General features: G+C 43.0%; 1 pseudogene; it reads right to left on the reverse strand.

Moving 5' to 3' along the window:
• Positions 1-1,604: 1,604 nt before the first annotated feature.
• Positions 1,605-11,214, reverse strand: LOC101722034 (pre-mRNA-splicing factor RBM22 pseudogene; annotated as a pseudogene).
• Between the last annotated feature and the right edge of the window lie 10,181 nt (positions 11,215-21,395).

Raw genomic sequence — 21,395 nt, forward strand, 5'->3', positions numbered from 1 at the left:
TTCTACTTTTACTTCTTTGTTTGAGAAATGTCTGTTCATTTCAGATGCCCACTTTTGAACTGGGTCTTTGAATTTGAGGGGTCTGATTTTTTTCAGTTCTTTATATATTCTAGATAGTAGTCCTTTGTCTAAGGTACATCTGCTAAAATTTTTTCCCACATTGTAGGTTGTCTCTTAGCTCTGTTGGTGGTTTTTCTTGCAGTGCAGAAGCTTTTTAGTAAGATGAGATCCCAGTTGTTGATTCTTTGTGCAAGTTCCCATGCTACTGAGGTTTTGTTCATAAAGTCTTTTCCTATGCCAATGTCTTCAAGAGACAAGTAAATGTATTGTATACCTAAAATGCACCAATAAAAGTATTTAAGGAAAAAAAAAGATTCTCCAGATATTAAGCTGAGAGTTGAGACTTAACACAGGTTCTGTGACCTCAGAGCCCACGACTTTAAACAAACAACAAAACCCTACTTCGAATCAAATCTCTTACCAAAGCCAACTCAGCCTCAGTCTGGGCCAGACTGACCTCCCAGCAGGAGCCACCCATGCTGTTTACACCCTGTATTTTCTTTCTTTCGTTTTTTCTTCTTCAACTTTTAGAAAACTGATCCATTGTAATGATTTAAAAACAGTGCAACACATCAAATTTCCCTTACATCTGTAATTTAGTTAGGTCTCAACATTCTAAGACCAAATAGTCCTCTGCCCAGAAGCAAGGGATTACAATGAGATGCCAGAGACTCACAAAGGTGAATGCTGAAGATCAGAGTTGCAGAAGTAGTCACAAGTCTTCCATTCAAAAATACTCCAAACGCTTTCTTTTTAGCTTGTTAAAGTATTTTATAGGAAGTGTTTCAAAATAATTTCATCCCAGACACCAGGCTTCTTCAATGACACACAGCTCCATAAAAATTTGTTTCCACCTCATTGATAAAAATAAAAAGTATCTTTTACTTTTGTGTTTTATTTCATTTTTTCCTGCAGTCATTTTTTTTTTTCTGGTACTGGGGATTGAATCCAGGGTCTCATGCTAGGCACACACTGTACCTTCAAGCTACATCCCCAGTCCTCCTTTTATTTCCTTTTTGATAGTGTAAAGAAGTAAAACTATCAGATTCCCTTAGGAATACTTGAGGAAAAGGAGAGGAAAGAAAATATTTGGGTTGTGCTGGGTGTTGGTTTCTGCTTGTCTCTCTGAGGGTGTGATTTCACAAGAGTTAAATCAGACACCACTACAATGATTAGTACTGATGTTTTTTAAATGATAAGAAAGAAAATATCCGGTGGTCATAAAAAATGGTCAGAAGGTTTTGTACTACAGGTCAATTTTTGCCGTTCACCTCAAAAAGAATCAAAATGAACATATAATTGAGATAGTAACTCTGGTGGATATGCCGACTGACTCACCTGCTTGTCCCTCTACAGGTTTAAGGTAAAGAAACATTGGGGTTTCTTAGTAATCTTATGGAAGTGATCAGCTGTGTTCATGGCAACTTATTTGAGGTCCAGTGAACCTTTGAATACATGTAAGGAAGCATGGGTGTCATTTTCCAACTGCCCACATCTGAACACATTCAGATACCATGGAAACTACAAATGAAGGAAAATTTTATTTAATTCCAGTATTCATGTTCTGGGATTTTAAAGCACCTTTCCTTCCATAGAGCTCCAGAATGGTGAGAATGTGCTAGGGACTGCTGAGCTCCCATTCACTGAAGATCCTGGCAAGGATAGTGAATTGGTCCTGGAGCCCTCATGAAAGGAGGGGATGGTTCCATTGGATGGAACGTGTGTGGTCCAAAACCTGGGACCGGGGGCAGGCGATCCTTAGGGGTGGTAGCAAAGCAATGTTCACCACTGCTGGAGTACCACTTGAGGGCAGGTTGAGGTAGTTGGCAGAAGTTTCTTCTTTTACAACAGGCAGAAGATGAACAACTTTTGGCTGTCCAGGAACGGGCTTTAGCTTGTTCCCAGAATCTGTGGTCCCAACCTACTCTTTTTCTTTTCCCCTTAGCTTCCTGGGATCTTCTCCGTTTCACATTGAGTCTGCGGTCATTGACAGTCAACTTATTAAAGGACTTCTCAGCAGCCACTTCCACAGCCTGTCTTGTGGCAAAATGGATGAAAGCACACTGCTGCTTCTGAAAAACAGTGATTGTCCAGATCTCTCCAAACTGGTAGAAATGATTTCTGAGATCTGTCTTAGAAATGGTATCACCCAGACCACCAACATATTGTGTAGTGACAGTCTTATCCTCTGGCAGGTCTAGATGAGGTATCTAGACCTGGTAGTTGAAGCTTACTTTGGAGGTTTATTTGCTCCCAGGTCACTGATTCTGTAATACTAGTCTTTAATATTCTGATCAGCAAGGAAGTCATCTGGATCTGTAGGTTTCTCACACCTGTATAGACATTCCCCTCCTCTCTTACACCCTCCTTTCACCCAGAAGGAGCAAATGTGGCACTGATTTCTTTTGCAGTAGGGTGTAGTCTGGGCCAGCTTACACAGCATGTCATTGGTAGGCTTTCCCCAGCATGCCAACTGGCCATGTTCCATCAGAGTTAGAAATTTCTCTCCATATTCTGTGTGTAGTACTTTTTGTTGACATCTGATTTTGGCATGTCATTTTTAGAAGGCAGTCTTCCACCATAAACCTGGATGGGCAGGTCATACTCTAGGCCTAAGAGGCAGGTCTGACAGACATTCTTCAATTTTCTGCAGGACTGGCACACTTCAGTCTTCTTGAAGTGTGTGTAGACCCCAGGATACCAGCAAAACACTGTGAATGGTCTGGCACAGATTTTGCCATTCATTCCCATACTTCTCTTTGGTCATTTGGATATATGGATTTTCTTCAAGAAAAGTCTGGCATAGAATCTGGAAGTCCACATCCTCCCAGTTCTTCCTTTTGTAGGTGTTGGAACCCTTTGGTTTCCATTTGAGAATGTACAAGGGAAGCAGTAGCTTCCTAGTTGGGAGAGAGGATTGCTACAATCCCGTCCCTGGGGCAGGCCTTGCGAGTGCTGATATTGTTTACTTTTGGATCTTCTTCAGTTAATATTGGGATCCAGGCTTGCTACCCTTTGACATTTCCTTGGGGGTTGTGTCTAAGTTTGTAGAAGTTTCTATCCATGGTCAGCTGGCTCTAAAACAGGGCAGGCAGAAGGCAGCAAGCAGCAGCAGCAGCATTAGCAAGCCTACCCCTCCATTTTATCCCATCTGGCCTTTTCTATGCTGCCACCCACACCTAGAGTGGGGAACCCTTAATCCCAGTATCACACCTTCAATCCAATTCACCCACCCTAACCCAGCCATCATTGAATCTTTTCATCTATGACTACATGAGGTCTCAGGGAGACATAATTGCTGCCTGTGAAGTCAAGGGTAGAAAAGTGCTGTCTGTGCACTGGAGATCCAAAGGATCCAGTTAAAGGTCAAAGGCCTGGAACTCACTGCAGTACACTCTGCATTTTTAGCTGAGCCTCAGAAAAATGGGAGATGCTCAAAGAAGAGGAAGATAGTGGTGGCAGCCCTGGGCACCCCAGAACTCATCTTAACCATCCTAACAACCTGTGAGCTGGTACCATTGACAGTCCTGTCTACCAGTGAGGATAACAGAGGCACAGATAGCTCTTTAAGTGGCCAGGAGTCTTAAGGGAGTGTGACATTTGGACTCAGGCAAACACAAGCCAAAGCCAAGGTATTTATCCCCAGGACCACATTGCCTTTGTCACAAGTCTCTGGTCATCCAGCCACCCTGCTTCTCTTGATCCCATGTTTAACTAAATCCACAAAGCTTTTTCTCCACTGGCCCTCAACCCATTACCCGTGGCCAAACCCTGTCAGGCTGCCTGACACCTACTCATTCTCTCTTCTCCACACCCAGTGCCTCACCAATGGTTTCATTCTCTCACTCACAGACCTGGAATGCAAAGACAACCAGACAAGACCCCACCTTCATGGAACTTGCTGTCTCGTGGGCAAACACAAATGAGCAGACAATTGAGATGTGCTGAGTAAGTCCATGAGAAAGAAAGGCACCAGGTTACTTCTAGAAGTGGGATGGGAGTGGATGTCTGGATAACCTGAGGAAGTCAGGAAAGCTTTCCTGGAGAATCAAACAGGATAGAGTTTGGAGCAAATATCAAGAGGACAATCCCTAGAGATAGGTCCTGCTTTGTGTTATGTGTTGGATCTTAAATATACCTCAAAGGCTATGTATGGAAGACTAGGTCATCACTCTGTGGCATTACTAGAAGGTGATGGCACATTTAAGAAGTGGGGCCTACCCGAGTTCGATCCCCAGTACCAAAAAAAAAAAAAAAGAAGAAGAAGTGGGGCCTAGTAAGAGACAGGTCACTAGAGGTGTTCCCTTGAGAGGAATATTAGGACCCAAGCCCTTCTTTTTCATTGCTTCCTGGCTGCCATGAGGAGAAGAGACCTCTTTTCCCATGTGTTGTTGCCATGATGTTCTGTGTTGGCACAAAGGGACATAGCCAACTAACCACTGAACTGAAACTATGAGACAAAATAGACCTTTCCTCTCCTTGAGTTGATTATCTCAGATATTTTGCCTGGCTAACATATCCTCTGAATCCATCACAACTTTTTCTTCTATTATTCATTGACTCTTTCTGTTATTCATTGGCTTTTTCTTCTATTATGCTGTTGACTCTTTCACCTCAGTATTACTGTCTTTCCATGTATTTTCAGTCTTTTCATGTTTTATCTCCTTTATTAGACTGACCATGCCTTGATGGAATGGCCAGTTTCACTTGTTTCCTTGTACCCTTCCATCAGAAAGAACAGTGCTTTATAAAATAAAACAATTCCTAAAACACATAGTTGTTAAGGACCTATTATATGCCAGACACAGTTATGGGCACTGGAGAGTCTGTAGTGAACACAGTATACTGACCTCTTAACTCACTGAATATATATTCCAAAATCTAGAAGATGAACACCAGACACTATACAAATAAATAAAAGAGAATATGACACTAAATGCCCATTTGGTTTACATAATATGAACTATATTTGTTCAGCAAAGTAAGAGAAAAGTAACAATGTAAACAAAGCAATAAATTCCACCTTCTATTCTATTCAGTGAGCCCACATCCAGACCCAGAGACAGGAGAAGGGAATCTACTGTTCCTTTCTGAGCAACTCACCATGCTGAATGAAATTCTGATGCTAATATGTTTTCTCATAGAGCATCATCCCAATATAAGAGCCAAAGGAAACAGTGATATGTTCCAACTTGGAGGAAAAAAGGTTCTGTCAAATTTATTGAGTGGTGGTAAATGATTTTTCAATATGGCACCTCCCTGAGGAGGTTTCAAGGGTTATATTAATTGCATGTGATTTCCATGGCCCATGTGGATTTGATAAATACTTGGACTCCCTTGTGTGTTATGCTATTCACTAATTCAATCTATGACATTCACTAACTCAATATTGTTTGTTGTAAAGTCCCTACTATGTAACTATTCTATGCTCTAAAACTAGAGAGACAAATCTAAAGAAGTACTACTCTCAAAGAGTGAACAATATATGTATATGATGTTGCACATCTATATAGTATTTTGTAATGCTGATCAAATTTTATCTGTCTAGCATATCTCTAGTTTTTCTAGGATTGTATCCCACTTTAGCTTGGGCTGCTATAACAAAATGTCAGATTGGGTGGGTTAAGCAATAGTCATTTATTTCTCAGATCTCAATACTGAGAAGACCAAGATCAAGGTACTGGAAAATTTGGTCTTGGAGGACCCTGTTCCTGGAATCTAGACAACTTCTCATTGTGTCCTTTCCTTGGTGCATGTGAAGAAACCTCTGTTATCCTCAATTTACATGAGTACTAATCCCATCATGAGATCCCATCTTCATGATCTTATCTAAACCTAATTAGCACTCAAAAGCACAACCTCCAAATACCATCACCCTGGAGTTAGGGCTTAAACCTATGAATTAAGGAGCAGGGACAAAAACATTAAGCTCATAACAAACCCTTTGAACTCATACTCTTAGGAAATGCACTTTCTCCCACTATAACCCTGTGTTTTAAGTGGAAACTACCATCATTGCTTTAGCTGCTGCTTCCCTAGCTATATTTAATTGACTGAAGAGGAACAACCAGCCTCAATTTGAGTCACTTATGTTATATGCCCCTGTATTAATCACTTCCCTGCCACTGGGACAAAATACTTGACACTTGACACCCACAATTTAAAAGAGGAGAGCTTTAATTTGACTCCTGATTTTAGTAAATTTGGTCCATAGTTGGCTGCCTCCAAGGTAGAAAGAGCATGGTAGAAAGACGAGGTAGAGGAAAGCCTCCCATTCCATGACACTCAGGAAGTAGAGAGAGAAAGGATAAGCAAGCACAAGAATACACCCTTCCAGCTCATGCCCCCAGTGATCCACTTCCAACCAGGCCCCACCTCCTAATAGCACATTCAGCCATAAACTCATCAATGGATTAATCTACTGATGACTATATTACCCCCATGATCCAGTCTGCTTCCAAAAGCTCTACCTCTGAATACATGAGACTTTCGGGGAACATTTTAGATCTAAACAATAACACATATGACTATCCATATTGATTAGTTGATGAAAGAGTACTTGGCCCTAACCCCATCAATCAAAGTTCTCTCCAATGTGGGGAGCGGTGGTAGCTAAGGAGACTCCATTTTGAATCTTACCCTCCATTGTATGGAGACTATGTTATGAGGAACCCCGTCCTTACCTAAATTGGATGTTTACCTTCAGAGATTGCCATGGAATGTGATGAACGTTCTGTAGCCCCGAGAAACGGGAAGGCCCATGAGGGTGGGGAATTGCCAAGGGACTGGAAAGCAGGGAAGCAGGTGTCCCTGGATAAGTGTCATGATGTAATAACCAAACTCAGCTGTAACAACCAAATTCACCTGTAACAAACTCACGGGTTGTATAAAAGGGAAGAGAAAAATAAACTCGTAGCTCGGTCTTGGGAGCCCTGATGACTCTGTCTTTTTTCTTTTGAAGTGTGTTTTTTCTTTCATCCTCACCCCTCCTCTCAGGTACTGTTCGACTAGTGACGGCAGGCCCCGTCACTCCAAGATTTGTCAAACTGTGTATTAGTCTGTTTTCTGTTGCTATCATAAAATATCTGAGGCTGAGTATAAAAAGTGAAGAAGTTTATTTGACTGAGGATTCTGATAGGTGGAAGATCCAAAGAGGATGGCATAGGCATGCTGACTAGGGTCTCCTGACTGCCTCACAACATGGCAGAGAAACAGAAAGAGAGCTCGCCATATGCAAGAGAGTCCAAGTATATGGGGCAGTCTCACTTTATAACAACCCACTGTCATGAGAACTCAGTTCTGTGAGAACTACATCAATCCCTTTCAAGGATGGTGCCCTCGTGACCTAAGTCCCTTGCAGTAGACCCTATCTCTTAAAGTTCCCACCATCTCAGTGAAGTCACACTGAGGTCCAAGATTGCTATGGCTTAAATATCAAGTGTCCCCCAAAGAGGCATGTGACTTGGTGGATCCTCAGTGTTCAGAGGTAGAGCCAGGAGAAGTGGTTAGATCTCGAGGGTGCTCATGAGGGCAGTCAGAGCTGAATGAGCTGTTAGGAGGTGGAGCCTAATGGGAGGAAGTAGGTCCCGAAGGACATTCCTTTGAAAAGTCTATTTTTTTTTCTCAGCCTCTTCTCATGCTCTCTTCTTCCTCACTGCTAGGAGCTGAGCAGCTTTCCCCTGAAACACCTTACTGCCATGGTGTTTCTGACTTGGAGTCTGTCGACTATGGACAGAAACCTCTGAAACTGAGCCAAAATAAACCTTTTCCCATTCAAGGTTGGTGACACATGCCTATAATACCAGCATTCTGGTATCATAGTTCAAGTATAGCCTGGGTACCTTAGTGATTTTGTGAGACCCTATCTCAAAATATAAAGGGCTTTTGTTCAATCCTGAGTAGCAATAAATAAACAACCTTTTTCTCTTTTAAATTCTATATGTTATGCATTTTGTCTCAGCCATGGAAAGTGACTAATAGCTACAGCTCACAAAACTTTGGAGGGCACAACTTCGAACCATAGCTAAGTGAAACTGGAAGAAGAAACAGAATCTTGGGTGGTCTAGCTCTGAGATCTGAGGCCTGTGATCAGCAACTGACAGTGTTTCAGAAAAGCAAGGTGGCACCCATGCTCAGATGGGAACAAAGATGATGGAGAGGTCCAGCAGCAACTGTTCCTGGCATTCTGAAGACCACCAGGTCCCTGCCTTTTTCCCAGCAACATGACATTTCCATTAAATTCTTTTTTCCTAAGCCAGTTGAAGGTAGCTTTCTGTTGCTTGCAACCAAAGGGCCTAAGAAGCTCTCTGTTACACAATTTTTCATTTGTTCCTTGGATGGAAGAAGGAACTCAAAGAAGTTAACTGAGTTCTCCAATTATCCCACTCTACTGAAAGAGCAGCAAGAATTCAAACACTGGTTCAGATCTTAGTTCCCATCCTGGACCCTTCTGATTTGGTTCCTGGTCACATGTGTTTTCTGCACTATGAGCATGCCTTTTCCACAGCCTCAAGCTTCACATGTCATGTCCATGTTCCAATACTCTGGTGACTCACTGTCACATTAGAGTGCAAGTAGACACTCCTCTGCCGGTGCAAGGGCCCTTTGGGATCTGGCTGCGACCTACCTGGCCAAGCCCATAGCCTTCTTCCTCTGGCTCATGTGTGTCCCCATATAACTCCCAACATGAATCATGTGCTGCTCCCTTGGCTCAGAGTCCTTGCTCAACAATTCCTCCAGTTTCCAACCAACAGGAAGTCTCCTCTGCTACTTCCTACTCCAGGCAGAGCCAGAGTCCTGCCTCCCAATGTACCTTCCTCGGATGGACCTCCAACTTGGCACCTGCCTCATTGCTTTCTAAATCCCATCTTCTGCCTTCAAAGATGGAGGCTCATGAGGAGACAGGTTCAGTAACTTCATCTATCTCTAGATCCCACCCCCAACCTCTGCATAATGTCTGCCACATAGTAGGTCCTCAACATCCTGCTGAGAAGACAAGCAATCGCATCTGGAGTAGAAAGATCAAAGCAAGTAACCAGAATTCATATTTGTTTAATAACCAACATCAGCTTGGGAGTCAACTGATGTGATGTTTTGAAGCCAGTGATAGCTGAATGGGCAAATCTGAAATTCCTCTTCAGAGATTCATCTGCACTGCATGTGCCCAATTAATGTTAAGCCATTAGTCCTTTCTGAAGCTGCCAGGATCTATTAAGCTATTTAACTTATCCTCCTGCACTTCAGGATTGCTCCCAAGGGCATTTTTTTCAGGCCTGGGCAGTCAAAGCACAAATGACTTAAGTGGTGAGCTTTCTGTCACTTCCCCTGGGAGTCCATCCCATGGAAGCAGGGCTTTAATGGTTCTAAAGCACAATGAAGCAAGAAGTGCCTACAGCTCTGACTAGAATTGCTCTCAACCCTTAAAGAAATGCTAGTGTGGGGCCCTTCCTTGGTCTGACTTTCTTAGTAACTGGAACAGGAAAACACCCTTGTGGGGTGGTTAGGATGATCCCAGGAAAGTACCCAGACCTAAAGGGTGCCCCTCAGCAATGCACTACAGTGCTCCAAATCCCCCCATTAATCACTTAATAAATATTTATTGAGTATTTACTAAGTGTCAGGCACTTGAGAAATCTGACAGGAGTCATTACAGGTTTGTGATTTTGAGCAGCTCAGGCTTTCTGCTGAGCTCAAAAGCAAGTCTCCTTTGAAAGTAAGTCAGTAAGCATTATCAGTCATTAATTCTTCCCAAGGAGCTTAGTGAAGAAGAGGAAAGCAAATGGGTGGGGCCTTAAAACAGATAAGGATATAAATTGTATCCTTAGGGAAAAAGAAGAAGGAACCCTATAAGGCACAGGCTAACTGTGACCACTAGAAATCAGGTGTCCATTTCCACCCCACTCCTGCTGCCTATGAAGTTGGTAGACCAGAGAAACAAGCAGATGTCAAATACACCTTGCTTCTGCAGTTTGCATGGGATGGCTCAGTTCCACTCTCCATCCTGTAAAGAAATGCCCCGGATTTGCATGTGGGAGGTGGAAGCAGATCTAAGCTTTCAGTTTAGGCATGTAGTTTAGCTTCCAAGGAAAGCTCACTTAGCCAGGACTACCTCTACAATGCAACAGCAATAACACAACAGCTACAGCTGTCATTTATCAAGTCCCTAATAGCTATACCAGACACTCTCTGGGATCAGTTTTTCATGATAATGTCAAGGGTATGCCTTTTTAACAAAGCAAGGCTTAGGGATTTGTTCAAGGTCACACAATTGGCCAAAAGACGAGGTAAACGAAGTCCCTGCCTGTGCAACTCCTATGCAAACCATATGCTTCTCAAATCAAGAGCTGAGAAAAGTTCATTTTTAGTATCATCACTTGTCTGTATGCTGAAGAGTAGCATGAAGGCTCTCATCTGCTATGGTTTGAATATATGTGTCCCTTCCAAAATTCATGCTGAAATTTAATCCCCAATGACACAGGGCTGGAGCATGAAGCCTTCAAGACAGATGGGATTAGCGCTTTATAAAAGAAGCTTCAGCAGCTTTTGTCCCTTTTTGCTCTTCCTCTTTCCATCATAGGAGCAGAGAACAAGGTGCTATTTTTGGAAGCAGATAGCAGCCCTTACCAGACACAGAACCTAACAGCACCTTGATCTTGGACTTGCCAGCCTCCAGAACTGTGAGAATAAATTTTTATTGTCTATAAATTTTCCATTCTGTGGTGTTTTGTTATAGCAGCACAAATGAAATAAGATAATATCAGAGCTTGGCAAATGAGAAAATAGGTTTGCCCTCTGAGAGTTGATTTCTAAAATAGAATAAAAAGAAGAGTTATTCTGAAGACATGGGGTGGCTCAACAGTAACCTGATTACAGGTATGGAGAGAGAAAGAAGGTTAGGTGGTCAGTTAGGATTCCTACAAGAGGTAAAATCAGGAACACATTTGTCTTTGCTGTTGGCCTCGTCCTTTTGCTACCAAAAAGAAAGCCATGTGCAGTCAATAGAGCAGTTTACTCACTGGCAGAGACAGATGTATTGGGAATTTTCATAGCCTGATGATTTCAGCTACTGCTAACTTCTAGATTCTTCTCTTCTCTTCCTTCTGGGTGTTCATTCTCCACAATGCGGTGCTCCGTGGCTATGGATATCTGATCCATTGTCAGCAAACAAGCTGAAATTATTAGTGTTCAGCCCCTTGTGAACCTGGGGCCTCATTGCTTCCAGATATACCACTTCCAGTCCAGACCCTGGGCCACAGTGCCCACCTGTGCCACCTGCTGGGCACTGAGCTGCCCTGCCCAGACTCCCCCTAGTGCTCCTCTCAGGCCTTCTTTAGAAGACCACCGGCCCTACCAACACTGCTTCCTCCTTAGGAATCTAGGGCCTCTGAGCTGGACCCTGGTCAGCCTGTGTTCCTCGTGGAAACACAGATACCACCTATGGCCACATGGTTGGAGTCCAGAATGAGTCCTTTCTGGCTTCTTCCCATTTTCCTTGGATTTTGACTTCTAAGGTTTCATATACCTTGACTTGACTAACCAATTGTGTGTTACATTTCCCAGGAACTGAAAACAAAAATAGCAGATCTGGGGGTGTAGCTCAGGGGTAGAATCCAGTCTTACCATGTGTGGGGCCCTGGATTCCACCCAGCACCAAAAAGAACAAACAAAAACCATTTTAGAGGCACCAAAATTCACTATAATTTATTATTATGTAAAATACACTTAAATAAATAACATATCATATGTAACATGTATTAGTTGAATTTAATATTTTATATTAATTAAACTTAAGCAATATATTTTATTAGTTAAATATCATACCATGCATTTATATTAATTAAATTCTCCAACTTTTCAACATGTGAAAAATAGAAGAATATAATGAACCTCCATAGACTTATCACCAAATTTTACCAATAATTCACATTTTATCAGTCTAGTTTCATCTATCTACCATGTGTGCTTACTCCAAGCATTTTAAAGCAAATCTCAGAGGCTATAGGATTTCACTCACAAATACTCAGTTATATGGTCCCTAACAGGTAAGCACATTATAAAAAACTTAACAATAACACCATCATTACCGCTAACAAAATAAGCAATAAACCCTTAATATGATCTAATACCCAGTCCCAATGTTCAGGTTTGCCAGATTGTCTCAAAAGCCTCTTTTTATTTGTTATTTGGGAAACAAGATTCATATAGTGCACCTGATTGTTACATCTATTTTAATCTTAAGCCACTCCTTTTCCCTATTTGTTCTAAACCCATTAATTTGTTGTAGGAAGCAAGATATTTGTTGGGTAGGATTCCCCCACATTCTGGACTTGTCTCCTTTCAGCATTTTTTTTTTTAATGTGTTCTGCTACAAACAGAATTTCCTGCAGACTTGAAGTTAGGGATAGGACAGTGCTATCCAGTGGGAAGAGAATTCTAGCCATGTATTTCATTCTAAACACTCCAGAAGCCACATTTAAAACTCAAAATAAGTAGGTGAAATTATTTTAATACTATATTTTCTCCAATGTAAAACACCTTAGATGCTATCATTTCAAAATGTGATTAATACAAATATATTTTTTATATTCTTCAAAATCAGGTAACAGCATATTCAGAACATTCACATTTCAAGTGTTCATGGGGCCACATGTGGCAACCATAGTGGATAGAGCAAAACTACAGCTTAATTTAGAGTCTGTCTGGTCTGATATTTTTATAGTGCTGAGGACTGAACAGACGTGATCCTCATGCATGACATGCGAGTGCTTACCTGAGCTACACCTACAGTCCTGTTCTAAGTTTTTTATATACAAAGAAAACTTCATACAGTTTGCTGTTGAGGATTTTGATTTTGGTTTTTTTTTTTTCCTTTTTTAAAAGGTAGTGGTCTCAATATGTTGCCCAGACTGGCCCTGAGCTCCTGGGTTCAAATCATTCTCCTGCCTCAGCCTCCCGAGTGGCTGGGGGTACAGGCACATCTAAGTGCATCAGGCCAAGGCTGCTGTATTTTTCCTGTGTTAAAAGTTCTCTGTCCAGCCTAGTGCACTAGTGCACATTTTTAATACCAGCATTCTGGGAAGCTGAGGTAGGAGGATCACAAGTTTGACCCCAGCCTGGGTAACTTAGCAAGAACCTGCCTCAAAAGAAAAAATAAAAACAACTCAGAGCAAAGGCCCTTTGTTCAGCTCTCAGTAACAGCCCCCCACAAAGTTCTCTGTCAACATTTCAACAGTTTTAGCATCTATTGATGATCATGTCCAAATCCATTATTTCATCCAGGGTTGTAAAATCTTCAGTTTCTAATTTTACTCTTTACTGGGTATTCTTACCTAAAGAGGAACTCAGTCTTAACACACTTTGGTTACTCTGCAATGCAGTTCACACAGGAATGGTGGGATGTATTCTTATTCTTCCTTCTATTAATTTTCAGAGATAGTAGTACCCAAGCAACCTCTAAGTGCAACCAATTAGGGGTTCTTTTCTTATCAGTGCAAACTCACAGATTTCCATATTGCCACCTTTCCGTACATGGAAGTTAGTATTCTTTTTTGTTGTTAAAATTTCTCCATCTTTGAGCACTTGGGAAGCTGAGAGAAGCCTGGGCTATGCAGTGAGACAGTGTCTCAAAAAAAAAAAAACTCCTTCTTTGGTCAATAGGACTCTGCTGGCTCTGTGGCCAGTTTTAGACACTTTCTTGCTTTCCGGCACAATCACAAGTCTCAAGCTCATCTTGGACATTCCCAGTTCTGATCAGGAACCAGGTATTTCTCCAGAGGAGCAAGGAATAAGAGTTTCTTTTAATGTTCTAGGCCTCAAAATGACCCCATAACAGGAATTAGAATTACCAACATGAATCCATGAGGACAAAGATTTCTCCTTTTGGAGAAGGGTAGAGTGAGAGGAGAAAGGAAGATTTCAGAGGTTCTCACAGGGCCCTAAGTGCCCTGCTCATGACCCTTTCTCTCAATCTTTGCTCTCCTTACCCTCGGTCTTAGGACCAAAACTTCTATTGCCATTGAGGGCAGGTGAAAGTTCAGCCAACTCCAAGCCCCACCTTACCTCCCTTTGTGAAGAGCCCTGAGCCTTTGTCCAAAGCTACATCACTTCCCACCCAGCCCTTCCTGAGCCAACTCCCTGATGTCTCCGGGAGAACACAGTCGGCATGATCCCAATGACATCAGGGAAACTCTTATTCCAGCAGTTTCTCCTTCAGCTGCAAAAATGTGCAGCAGTAGACCGGGTGTGGGCTTTTGAAGTCTCTGCAGGAAGCAAGTTGTTTTCTCAGCACCACATCTGAGTGCATCTTCTAAGGGGGGCCGACTTAGTAGGAGCTACAGAGACTCAGCTGGTGTGAGCCTTCTTATCCCTCACCCTGTCCTTCACCACCATGCTGGATCTGTGGGCTGGGAAGGGATGACCCCCCACCATGTGGAGTCTAAGGAAGAGGGGACCTAGCACAGAGGCAGGTGAGGGGTGTGCCTGATGAGTTTTCCTGTGTGTTCTTTGTTTCTCTATCCCCTGCTCAAATGGAAAATAAGGCTCACTGCACTTAAACTTAGATCAGCTTAAGCGAACCCTCAACTACCTGCCATACCCCACCATGTGAGCGTGAGTCTAGGATGGTCATTCCATGTACTGCTATGGGCCTCTGGTGCTGCCAGTCTGAATGCTGCTTATTGTCCCAATTCTCTCTCAGTGCCTCCTAGTCCCATGAAACAAGGAGAGAAGAAACTCAGTTTATTAGAGCTCAGATGCCCACTCACCTGTGGCACACAGCTCAATGTACAGCCACATCAGTTGTGGGTGATGCCCGGGTGCATGCTGTTTGCATCTTGTTTGATGCTTTCAAAAGTTCTGCGGATAGGCACTGCTGTCCCCATTGTACAGCTGAAGATGTTGAGAATCCCAAGGTTAAGCCATTGGCCCAGGACCACACGGCTGATAAGGACCAGAACCAAGACCAAAGCTTAGGTCAGGTATAAATGTCTCCAAGGCCATGGTTCATCCCTCCACCCCCAGAGACTGCCCCCAGCAGACACCCCTGATCCAATGAACCTCTTGCTTGGGACTAATATGTCTGTAATATAGAATTTCCTTTTCCTCTGGGGGACAAGAAATTGGATGATTATCATTGCCATTAGAGTGGTAAAACTGCAACAACACAGCTTCTATTTCACACCTAGAGAAACAGACATTAGCTCTGTTCTATGGCTAATATAAACCAGAAAAAGTGGACTAAGTCAGATGACATCCCTCATCTGCTTGGAGAACTTCAAACGTCGCCTCATCTCTAGGTACCAGCTAAGGTGTTAAAGTTCCTTTCCAAGCCCTGAAATGTCCCTTTCCGGTCTCATGGGCCTGACCCAGCTTCCACTAGATCTGTGGAACGCCTTTCCTATGATGGACTTTATGAGTGCCACCTCCTGGGATGCTGCCCCTTCTCCCTCTCCCAGCTGAGACCGAAGCAGCTGTGCCACCCTCCTCACTGTCCTTTGACGCCTCAGTCACACTCCCATTCCTGGGCCTTTGCATTTTCTGTTTTAGTGCCAGTGCACAGTGCAAGCAAGAGTCAAGCCCAGGAGCCAGGTTTAGGGGCCACACCCTTCACCAGGTCACTATGTTGTCTTTCCCTGTTCTAAAGAGGCTTCACACTGAGCCTCGCCTTTTCCTTTTTTCAGGAGATGCTCAGTACTTCATCTTATTTTTTTTTACCCCTAAATTATTCATTGGATGAGGTATAGGAACCCTGGATATATCAGAGAAAGCCCATCCATGGCTTCTCCAATAACCAAAGGCAGCTCCCTCCCAATATGCTCCTAGTGCATTCATAATTGTGCTCCGTTTCCTTATCTTAAGCTTTAGGGAGCTTGACCCTCCTGTCACTGGGAACCTTTAATGTGTAGAAGAGCTACAGGAACAGGTGGGTCCACCCTGCCATCAGTCAGGGTCTCATGCACTAGCATGATCATGACATCTATACAAGCATTGAAGGCCTTGATGGCTGCTATGCAGGTACTTTGTATCTATTACCTCATTTAATCTTTGCTCCACATTAAAAAAATGGCTTTTAATGTGCCCCCTTTACAAATTAGGAATCTTGTCTAATGTCACTAAAATGTGCATGTAGGCCTAATTCCAAAGCCAATGCATTTTGCATTAAGCTGCTCTGTCACAAAACAGGTAAGTTCTCTACTCCTCTCACCCCAAATTTCTGGATCTATTACATGCTTTGAAATGCAAAGGTAAACGGTAGTATCTCCTTGTCTGAATAGTAAGCAAGTCTATGTTAGCCTCAGACAACTCTCCCAGAAAAGCCTTCAGTCTGAGGTCCAGTATGGTTCAGGGTTTATCAGGGTAAGCTACTGTTCTGGACTCCAGAGAACTTTAAATTTTAATGTGCCTTAAAGATACAACTAGTACACCAAACCCATGATATAACATATTAATTAGTATGAAGCTACATCAACAAAAAGTCATTAAAATGATAAGGAACTATTTGTATAAGAGGTTCACAAATTATTTGGCAAAAATCAAGACTGTCAATGACAAGTATGAGAAATTTGTGTACTCCAGTGTGTGATGAGCAGTGCTCATGTCTTTCTCATATTCCAGTCAGTGTGATGACATTCAAGAGAGAGAAAGAGAATGGCTTGGGTTCCCTAGCTGAAACTGTCCATTTTTTTTTTTATCACGAACTAAAAATAGAACTACAGTTTCCTTTTCTCCGGCACCTTAAACATCAAGAATGTAAAATAGAAAACATCTTTTCCCCTTCATGTGGACACCTAATATGATTTACCAAAAACCTACCTTACCGATGCAAGAGCTTATGGGAAACAATGACCCGCCCCAAGAGTAAACAGTAAACGGATGATGATATTCTAGGAAGTACTGTGTCTGGCTGCAGCAGCGATGAGCTCACAGAAGTTTTTTGGCACCCAGGGAGGCCATTGAGAGTTGCGAACTGTGATGATGAAGAAAGCACTCATCTGGTTATCTCTGTGGGAGTGGCTTTGGGGAGGCACCAGGGAGCCTGCCTTCTCCGGGGATTTCCTCTGGCATTACAGAAAATGATGCACAGAAGCTTCTGTTCCCTGGAACGGGAGGCCTGAGGCCACCTGGGTGGTGACTGTGGGCTCAGGATTCTCACTTGTGGTCATTCTAGGAGATGCCAGCTGGGAACCTGGGTGGGGGGATGGTTCACTGGATGCCTGGGCACTGGCCAGAGGGTGGCTTGGAGCTACTGTCTAAAACTGAGTCCAGGAGACATTCACTCCCATTCTCTCCCTTCCTAAGACAAAACTATGGAAAGAAAGCACAGTGATCCATGGAATCTCTAAGAAACAAAGTTGCTCCATGGACATAAACTACACACAAATGCTACTGATAGCGATATTCATAACAGGGAAAAACTGGAAACAACTACCTTGTTCACGAGGGAGAGACTGGCGTAAAGGCAGGTTGTATGTCTGGTATGTACTGTGATGAAATACCATGCAACTATTTTCAAAAGATTGCAGCTCATCTATGTGAGTTGACATTGAGATGCCCAACACATTTCAATGGAAAAGATGAGCCACAGAACGATCTGCAGAGTGTGATCCCATTTTTGTGTATGACACATATGTTGTACAACAAGGCACAGCGAAAGGTCTGGGAAAACACCAGCCCACAGAGGGAACAGGCCTGCTTTAGGAACTTGGGTGGGGTTGGCTGAGACATGGGGCTTCCTTTCCTTCCTCCATTTACTGTTCTGAAGAGGAAGGCAGACATCCACCTGGTAGGAGAGGCTGAATGGGTAACGAGGGCATATGCCCAGGACCCTCATGGGCAAACCTGTGTTTATTGCTTTTTTCTCAGGCCTAGGGAGAATACAGGATTGGTACTATCAGTGGGCCTCACCCAGGGACTGTGGAGGAGGTCAAGCTCACTCTGCCCCAAAGGCCAGGCAAAGGGTAGGACTTATCCTATCCCTGCCCCTCCATGGGACCAAGACTGCCCCCCTCTTCCTCAGCTCTGGTTCGGGGTCCTGTCCTGAACTTGAATTCCCCAGGGCCCACTGTTCTCTCAGGCTGCCCCTCCCCGTATCCTTTCTTATCCCTCCCAACTTTGTTCTCTGGGAGAGAACCCCTAAACAAATTCCAGGCCTCTCTGCTAGGCAATGCATTTGCATTTTCAGCGGGATTTTCTGAGGGAAACTTACAGGGAACAAATCCATCCATTCTGTCAATGTGTAATCTGTGAGCACCTCTTCCAGGTTGGGGGCTGGGAATAAACATCCAGGTCAGGGAGGCACTTCCTTGGCATTTGAGGGAAGGTGTGCTCCTGGAACCAAAAAGGGCTACTGGAGGAAGCGGACTTGGGAACAGAAGAGCTGGACTCAAACCACATCTCCTCTACTTACCTACAGGGTGATCTTCAGCAAATTGAGTCATCAAATCCTCAATTTCTTCATCAGTAAAACAAGATAAAAACAATGCCATCATCCCAATCTATGGGATTCTTATCATTTTGAATGTGGTGTGATTTACTTTCCACGTTCACACTTCCCAGGACTGTTGTTAAGATGTCTACCATTTCTTTCTGAAGACAGCAGTGTAGCCTTGTGGTTGGTGTCCCTCCTGCATAAAGAATCAATACCTTGACACGGCAGGTTTGCACTATGGTCCAGTGCACAGGCTGTAAGCCAGGCAGCCAGGGTTCAACTCCAGATCTCAGGCAGGTTACTTAATATCTCAGGGCACAGTTTTCTTGTTCTAAAATTGAGACAATAATAGAACTCTCTATATAAGCCTTTGGGAGGATTCTATACTTGCCAAAGCAGGTGGACAGCACCCAACTTGAGTTGGCCTCGTGTAAGCTCCTGGCAGGGGCTGCTGTGAAGGAGTGACGGAGCCCTTCTCTATCACTGCGTCATGCCCTTGAAGATAACCACAGCTGGCCGGGGTTGGGGGTGCACTCCCTACCTGGCTTGCTAGAGAGTCATTTCCGAGGGTGGGAGCCGTGTAGGAGCAATGCTTGCCTGGTAGTTCCCATCACACTGATTCTCTGATTAGAGTATGAGTCACAGATAAAAATGATCAGATACTCGATATGATGCTTTGCACTTCTTTTTTCTTGGAACAATAATGGGATTGAAATAATCAAAATCCCAGTAAGTAATTTTACAGAAGCAAACTAGGAACTTCTACAGCCATTTTTTTAGGATAAACAAAAATCAGTGGAAAACAGTTATTCTCAAATGAATTCAACACATGCAGCTACCGAATTCTGTGAAAATGAGTATTTTCCTGCTGATTTGGGGCCAGGGATAGGGGATTTCCAGGAACACCAGGGGCTTCCAGTATCCTTCAAATGGCATTGGCATCACATAGAGTCATCCTGGTCCTAGATACAGGTACAGAAGCAAGAAATTGGCATCCTCTATCTTCTAGCATCAGCAATGGGGTGTGTGCCAAGTGCTAATGAGGGGTACAGCAATTAGGCCTTTGGGATTTCAGAGTAAAGCATGAGTTGTGAGGCCTGGGTGTATAGGGAAGGACTTAAGGAAGGGACAAGCTCCAAGTCAGACAGAATGGTGAGAAAAGAATCTTCCTCCCAGGGAATATCTTTGGTACCAAAAATCAATCCACTTCAAGACTCTTTAAATTTGGTATGAGATAGAATGGAAAGGAAAGAAAGAGGAGAATTTTAACTTAGAAAAGGATTCATACAGCAGAGAATTAGTGGTCAAGGGTCTTTTGGTCAGCATGGAACCACAGTCTATCCATTAGTATCCTCTTCCTTTCAAGCTGGAGACCTCAGGCCTCAGACCACCATCCCATAGTGAAGGGCACAAAGTGAGACAAAAGCTTGCAAGTTTAAATGAATGTTCTGGATTGGAACTTGGTTTTTGTTCCAAAAATAATTGGTCAGACGTTCCAACCCCATCATATGTCTTATACATTTCGGGACAGTTCAAAGCATTCAACAAAACTCCTTCATGGGACATTTTTGTGATCAACAGGAGACTATTATATATAGACTTGTGACACAGCCTCATGGTGTTTGAGCCTTACTGTTTTTCTTTCTTTCTTTTTTGTATTCAGTAACTAAGTATGGATGTGCATTTTTAGCCCCCAAAGAGAACTCTATGCAATAGCAAAATGTAGGGACATTTGCAGTTCAATTGTGGTTGTGACTCTGGGAGGTGCAACGCAGCTACGACATAGCCACTAATGGCTTCCTGATCAGAACAGAGTAAAAGTTTAATCAATGGGTGACACTTCTGCTCAGTGTCATTGAGGAGCTCAGAGCACCCACTAGGAAAACATTGCTCCTACTCACTCACCATGAAGCTCAGGGTTTAATGGTCCCACTCAAAACCTGTGAACATGTCTTTCTTGGAAAAGGGGTGTTTGCAGTTGTAATTAAATTAAGCATCTAGTGATGAGATTATCCTAATTAAGGTGGTCCCTAAATCCAATGGCAAATGTCCTTTCAAGAGAGGAGAAGATGATTTGAAGAAAGAGGTAAGAATTAGCATGATGCAACTCTAAGCTAAGGAATACCAAGAATTGCCATGAGCCATAAGAATCTGGGAAAGTCGAGGAGCCTTCAGAGGGAGTAAGGCCCATTTCCTATCTGGCCTCCAGAACTATGAGTACAATCAGGTGCTGTATAATGATGTTTCAATAAATTATAGATTATATAGATAGCGGCAGTTCCACAAGATTATATCACCTAGTGACATAATAGATATCTTAGTTTGTGCGAGTACACTCTATAATGTTCACACAATGGTGAAATTGTCTAATGAAGCATTTCTCTGGATGTATTCCCAACTGACACATGACTGTAAATTTGTTTTTAAACCACTCAGTTTGTGACAATTTACTACTAGTAGATTTGATTTCTCTTTTTAGGGCATCCAACAGAAGACACTGATTCGAAAGAAGTTCTTTTGTTTTTAAAGGAAGCCCCCCTCCCCACCATTTAAATTTGCCAGCTACCAGCCTGTCAGGCAGAGAGTGCTGGGCTAAGGAGAGGCCTGAAAGAGATATTTCTGGAGAGATGTTTCTGGAGTTACATGTTCTGAGCTGCGTTCCTGAAGGAATCACTTCAGTTCTCACCCAGGTGAATGAGGAGCAGATGAGCCAACTTATGGGAATGCATCTTGCCAACACACAGAATTGGCTGAGCTCCATTATCCCTCTGAACCTTCAGTGAGCCCTGCTAGGAAGAGCCCTTTGTTAAAGATAAACTTGAGCCATTTATAGGAAAGTGGATGCACCTTGTGACCATAATGTTAAATGAAATAAATCAGACACACAAGCTTAAATATTACATGTTTCTCT

This window comes from Heterocephalus glaber, unplaced genomic scaffold, assembly GCF_053883595.1.
Source record: "Heterocephalus glaber isolate CG9 unplaced genomic scaffold, H.glaber_assembly_v1.0 deba00001553, whole genome shotgun sequence".
NCBI lineage: Eukaryota > Metazoa > Chordata > Mammalia > Rodentia > Bathyergidae > Heterocephalus > Heterocephalus glaber.